This window comes from Lipotes vexillifer, unplaced genomic scaffold (assembly GCF_000442215.2).
Source record: "Lipotes vexillifer unplaced genomic scaffold, Lipotes_vexillifer_v1.1 scaffold1593, whole genome shotgun sequence".
NCBI lineage: Eukaryota > Metazoa > Chordata > Mammalia > Artiodactyla > Lipotidae > Lipotes > Lipotes vexillifer.
The window spans coordinates 1,034,543-1,041,149 of NW_006781966.1; the positions used below are offsets into that span (position 1 = coordinate 1,034,543).

General features: G+C 35.1%; 1 pseudogene; it reads right to left on the reverse strand.

Moving 5' to 3' along the window:
- Window positions 1–4,269: 4,269 nt before the first annotated feature.
- The window catches only part of LOC103074591 (NADH dehydrogenase [ubiquinone] flavoprotein 3, mitochondrial pseudogene), a 3,886-nt pseudogene continuing 1,548 nt past the window's right edge, over window positions 4,270–6,607 (reverse strand).

Consider the following 6,607-nt stretch of genomic DNA (forward strand, 5'->3'; position numbering starts at 1 on the left):
CTTTTTCTCCTCTTTATTTACCTTTCACCTAAATCATTTTATATTAAAAGGTTTTATTAAATTCTATGTTTCTGTTATCTCTTCTTTTGGGCACCAAACTTGCTAGATTGAAACCCAGTTTGATATTCCTCCTCTTTTTCTCAGACTAGTGTTTTCTGAGTACTAACTCCTGTAGGAGAGGAAAATGTTTTCCTTTACCCTCTTAGGGTCCGTGCCTGCATCTGAAAATTGACAAATGTACTGGAAAGAAAAACAGAAATATTGATCAATGGAAAAGGATAGAAAGCACAGAGATCAACACACGCACATAAGGTCACCTTATCTTTGATAGAGGAGGCAAGAATAGACAGTGGAGAAAAGACAGCCTCTCCAGTAAGTGGTTCTGGGAAAACTGGACAGCTACATATAAAAGAATGAAGTTACAGCACTCCCTAACACCATACACAAAAATAAACTCAAGATGGATTAAAGACTGACATGTAAGGCCAGTCACTATAAAACTCTTACAGGAAAACATAGGCAGAACACTCTATGACATAAATCACAGCAGTATCCTTTTTGACCCACCTCCTACAGAAATTGAAATAAAAACAAAAATAAACAAATGGGACCTACTGAAACCTAAAACCTTTTGCAAGCAAAGGAAACCATAAACAAGACGAAAAGACAACCCTCAGAATGGGAGAAAATATTTGCAAATGAAGCAGCTGACAAAGGATTAATATCCAAAATTTACAAACAGCTCATGCAGCTCAATATCAATCAAGGAATCAACCCAATCCAAAAATTGGCAGAGGACCTAAACAGACATTTCTGCAAAGAAGATATACAGATTGCCAACAAACACATGAAAGAATGCTCAACATCGTTGGTCATTAGAGAAATGCAAATCAAAACTACAATGAGATATCATCTCACACCATTCAGAATGGCCATCATGAAAATATCTACAAACAATAAATGCTGGAGAGGGTGTGGAGAAAAGGGAACCCTCTTGCACTGTTGATGAGAATGTAAATTGACTCAGCTACTATGCAGAACAGTATGGAGGTCCCTTAAAAATGTAAAAACAGAACTACCATACAACCCAGCAATCCCAGTACTGTGGAAATACCCTGAGAAAACCATAATTCAAAAAGAGTCATGTACCACAATGTTCATTGCAGCTCTATTTACAATAGCCAGGACATGGAAGCAACCTAAGTGGCCATCAACAGATGAATGGATAAAGAAGATGTGGCACACATATACAATGGAATATTATTCAGCCATAAAAGGAAGTGAAATTGAGTTTTTTGTAGTGAGGTGGATGGACCTAGATTCTGTCATACAGAGTGAATTCAGAAAGAGAAAAACAAACACCGTATGCTAACACATATATATGGAATGTAAAAAGCAAACAAAAAAATGGTCATGAAGAACCTAGGGGCAAGACAGGAATAAAGATGCAAACCAACTAGAGAATGGACTTGAGGATACGGGGAGTGGGAAGGGTAAGCTGGAACAAAGTGAGAGAGTGGCATGGACATATATACACTACCAAACTTAAAATAGATAGCTGGTGGGACGCAGCCGCATAGCACAGGCAGATCAGCTCTGTGGTTTGTGACCACCTAGAGGGGTGGGATAGGGAGGGTGGGAGGGAGGGAGACGCAAGAGTAAAGAGATATGGGTACGTATGTATATGTATAACTGATTCACTTTGTTATAAAACAGAAACTAACACACATTGTAAAGCAATTATACTCCAATAAAGAGTTTTTAAAAAGAAAAAGGACTCCATTTAGAATTTGATTTCGGGAAGTTGTCAAAAATGTCAAAAAAATTGAGTAAATAGAATCATAGGTTACTATGAAACAATACTTATCTATTTAACAAAAGGGGTAATAAAAGAACTCAATGGTAAATAGAGAATATTACATAATTATAAAAGCAAAACAAAACAGAAGTTTAGTTCTTTAACATTTTGGAGGTTCAGTTTACTTAATAATCTAAGACCTGATAAAGACAACATGAAGCATGGGAAATTGTTTTAAGACAGAAACTCTTGGCTTCCCAGGCAGATTACTAAAAAGATAATGGAAAAAAATTTTTTTCTTTACAATTTCTTATTAAGAGCTGATCAGTAATCTGAAAAAACTATCATTTTAATGGAGAGAAAATCATATAATTGTTATTTTTCTTTATCAGTGTACTATTAATACTAAGGCTAATATTAAAAATAATTATAAATGTGTCCATCCAATCTTAGCCAGCTTTGAACACACAAGATGAAGATTAATTTTCCAAGATTCCTTCTACAACTTTTATTTATAATATCCATTCAGTTTTTGTCCTAATCTTTTTCTCTTTCTCATTCGGGACCAACCACTGATTCTATTTTAGGACAGAATTACTCTTTTTCCCTTAACAGAAACATGTCTTTTATAGATTTCTTATACAAAAACATCTTACTTTCATTGTATATAGAGTTTTTTAAAAGTTTACTCTATCATTCCTAATGGTTTTATTTACATACATTGATTAGAATTTTATCCATTACTAATTTTTCTTTTACAGAGGAAACTAGGAATTTTGAATTGTCTGCCATGTACTATCATCCTGTAGCAAATATATGAATATATCATTTCATAATTTCTAATGGCATATGTCTTTTCATAGTACATTTTCTCATGTTTATTAATGCACTAATGTATATTTTTTCTATACCATATAAAACAAGATGTCAAATTAGATAAGGTTATGTTCATCAGTTGATGTTTCAATATTTTATCTTGATTTGAAATGTTCTAGGTATTCAATTAATATCCATCATTTAATTTATTTTAGTATAGTTTTAAGGTTTCAAGTTATTAACCTATTTTTGAAACTATTTTTAAGTAGATATATCATAAAGTATAATTATTGTTTAAAAGTTCATTTATAAACTTACATTTATTTAATTCATTTGTTCTTAATTATGCCTGAATTGTTCATGAAAATTTCATGTCACATTAAACAAAACTAGCTATTATCTTATTTTTCTTGTTGACAAATCAGGCAGTATCAAAAATGTACAGAAGAAAAGAACCTAAAATATTAAACATATGGTTCTTCTCACTCTCTTACTGTATCTCTCTCTCTTTACTGTCACCCTTGACACCCATCAAGCAATTCATAGGTTGGCTTTATAGTTTTAAGATCTTAAACATTTAATAGAAATAGCATAATCTCATTTGACTAGTCAACCGAGGTAGAAGAAAATTGTATGTTTGTATTATATTTAGTGGTGAGAACTTAAAGGCATGCCTTTTTCACCCCCAACAATTTAAAAACTACCTCTATTTACCAAAGATTATCCCAGATTATGTGAACTTAAAAATTTGGGGTTAGTTTATATATTTCTGAGAGTTTTAAAAATACCTAATTTTTATGATAGCTCATTTATATCTAAGCTTATTTTAGTAGAACTTTTTAAAGGGATTTTATGCATACATATAAGACAGATAAACATGCAGACATAAACAGAGATCTTGTTATAATTTTAGCTGTGTGTCAGGTATATTAACATAAAACTCATTAGTTTATTTCCTCTTTATATTTTTATTCAAACTGTTTCTGACACAAATGGTAAATAGGTAACTATTTACCAATATTTGTGGAGACTTTTAAGATTTTTCATGTGTTTAGTTTCCAAATAGCTTTTTGTTTTCTTTTTCCCTTCTGATGAGAATCATCTCCCTGAAGTTTGTATTTCAGCAGAAATGAACACAACATTGTAAAGCAATTATACTCCAATAAAGATGTTTTATAACTAACTAAATAAATAAATAAATAATATACATCTATCAAATTAAAAAAAGAGAGAGAGATGGCTTTCAGGGCCTAGAGAAGACATGGTAGAAAATTTACATCTCAATGGCACAGAGAAAGGATGTAAGTTTTCTTCGGAAAGGAGTTTGGGTGCTTATTTGCCTATTATCATAGGTCTAAGGTAATTATTATTCAAATGTTCCTTCTTTCTCTTAAGTGCAGGAAAATTGTTTATGTTTCCAATGTCTTGATCTTTTACAATATCTGCAAGCATTTTTAGGTGAGTAGAGCAAGTTTGGGGATTGATTAGCATCAGGTGGACTTTGAATTTCTTCTAGAACTGCTTTTCAGGTTTTGTAAAGATTTATAAGAAAAGGACAGTTGTATTTTGTTTTTTTGTGTTTTTTTTCATGACTGCTGAGTGGATTTTATTTTTGCCAAGGTTGCAGAAAGACACCGAAGATTTAAGCTGAGCTCTCAGTGGCGAGGTGACTCTCCTCCTGAAGAGGGCTGAAGCATCCTGAACTTCGAAAGCTCCAGGTTTAGGTCCAGGAATGTGTACGTGCTGTAATCATGATGCTGGAGATTCTTGTAGGTGGTGTTGTCAAACAGCTCAGCTGGGGTGGCGGCTGGCGTGGGGTTTTTTGGTGGACTTTGCTTCTTGGGATTCGGTAGCAATCCCTTTTCATTCTTTCCTGATTCTGCAGAGAGAGAAACTGTAGAAACAAGTCCTCGAAACACTCCTGCTTCTATGAGCACAGTCTGCTCCTCCTTGCCGCAGCAGAAGCGAGGCTGCTATGTCCGTGACTTGGGCGCGGGCAGGGCGACCGGCCAGGCGGGTGCAGGTCGCACCGGACTGACGCGGCCACAGCGTGCTCAGGACAGTTGTTTTTTAATTCCTCAAATAATTGACACACAGCCTGAATGATATCAAAGGGCTGACCCATTCATCCAGCTATATTATCTTTATATCAGGGAGAAAAGATCAAGCTAAGATGGTTAAAAGACTCCTGTGTTTTAGATTTAGAGTTGTGTGTCTTTGGAATGATTTAATAAATCCTCCCACAAAGGCTTCACAATGTTTTCTTTTCCCTCTAAGTACATAGCTCTATTTTAGCTTGGGGGGAATAACTTTAAAAATGTATTTCTATCAGGCTCTGAATATCAGCCTCCAATTTGGCCAACATCAGACCTAGAGCTCCTTTAAAAAATCCTTTCAAGTATTTAAACTAAAGTTTTACCTATCAGGTGACCCAAAACCAAAACCAATAACTAATCATGGATGCAAAATTTGTTCCCAAGGAGGGTGCAAATGTGAAGGCTTCCCAGGATCCAGACCCACTCTCAAGATAGCCAAAAGAAAGAAAGACTTAACTCCCTAAGAGCTGGCAATTGTCAGTAGGACTTTAGTTGCAAATAGGGTGCAACCCACATTTTTGTCCAGCCACATTCTTGGGGCCTTGAATCTGACAGTTAGCCACCTGCACATGCAAGAACCAATACTTGCATGTCCCAACACGTGGAAAGCCAAGTTGAGTCCTCAGAGCACAAAATGAGAGATAAATAGGAAAGCAATAGCTGTTCCCAGGAGGAAAATAATCAATGGGTACCCCGCAAACAAAATTCACAGGAGTTACAAATTAAAGAACTAATTCTCACAATTGTTTTTGCTAATCTGAATTTGGGAAAGAAAAGACTTTTACCACACTTGCTCAACGGGTCCCCACAGGCAGAGATATGAAAGATTGACATCGTAAGAATTCTTACCTACTGACAGCTGTTGCCAGAGGTCCAAGATCTCTGACTGCAGCTTCTGGACCAAGCAAGGTGTCTCCAGATGATGGAGTCCCTTAATAGTCACCAGAAACTCTAAGGGAGGAAAAGATTTTCCTCAACCCTATTAGGGTCCCTGGCTGGGTTTGACAATTAAACTGACAAATATAGATTAACAGGTAAAAAGCCTACAAATTTATTCAGTATAAGTTTCACATGAGACTGGAGACTTCATAAGGAAATGAAGACCAAAAGAAACATTTAGACATGCATATTTTATGCTATGTTTGATGAAGAATACACAGTCAAGGAGGAATATTATAGGTTAAAGACTATGATGTAATTGTAGTAAACTGGGGGAGTCTTGGCAAAGCTGTTCTTGGTGTCCCTTTGTCTTTGGAGCTATAGATGTTCCTTTCCTCGTAGTGTATATCCCTCACATGAGGGTTTTATGTCCTGTTTCAGAGAAGTGGGGGGAGTCAGAGTGACTTCCTGCTTCTGCCACTTTATCAAACTTTTTCAGCTTAAAATATTCAATATGACAAGGTGCCATATTTTGGGATAGCACTTCCTGAACCCCATCACTCTCCAGTTAATTCTTTTCTGTTTTGCCCCTTATATCATTGGAAACTTCAAGTTGATCTCCTTTTTATTTTTTACTTCAAGTTGATCTCCTTTTTATTTTTTTCTTCATGAGCCACATTTAAATGCATGGCACTTCACCAGATTTAATCAGCACTTCCCACTGTATTCTGAACACATTTAGGGTGTACATTTAATTAATTTAGTTTCATCTTCTTTGCATCATTTGATAGTTGAGGATAAAGAATAATCTCTATCCAAAACTTAAGCTTTTTTTGGAGTTAATTACTAAGAATAGCAACGTGTTAATAAGAATGGCTTTTCCCTGTCTTGGATGAACACATATGACATACATATGTATGTATGTCACAGCATTTTTAATAAAGGCGAACTTGAATTTCATGAGATATAAATGATATCAAATGTTATATAAAATGAGTTTCTGAGTTAATTAGGGAAA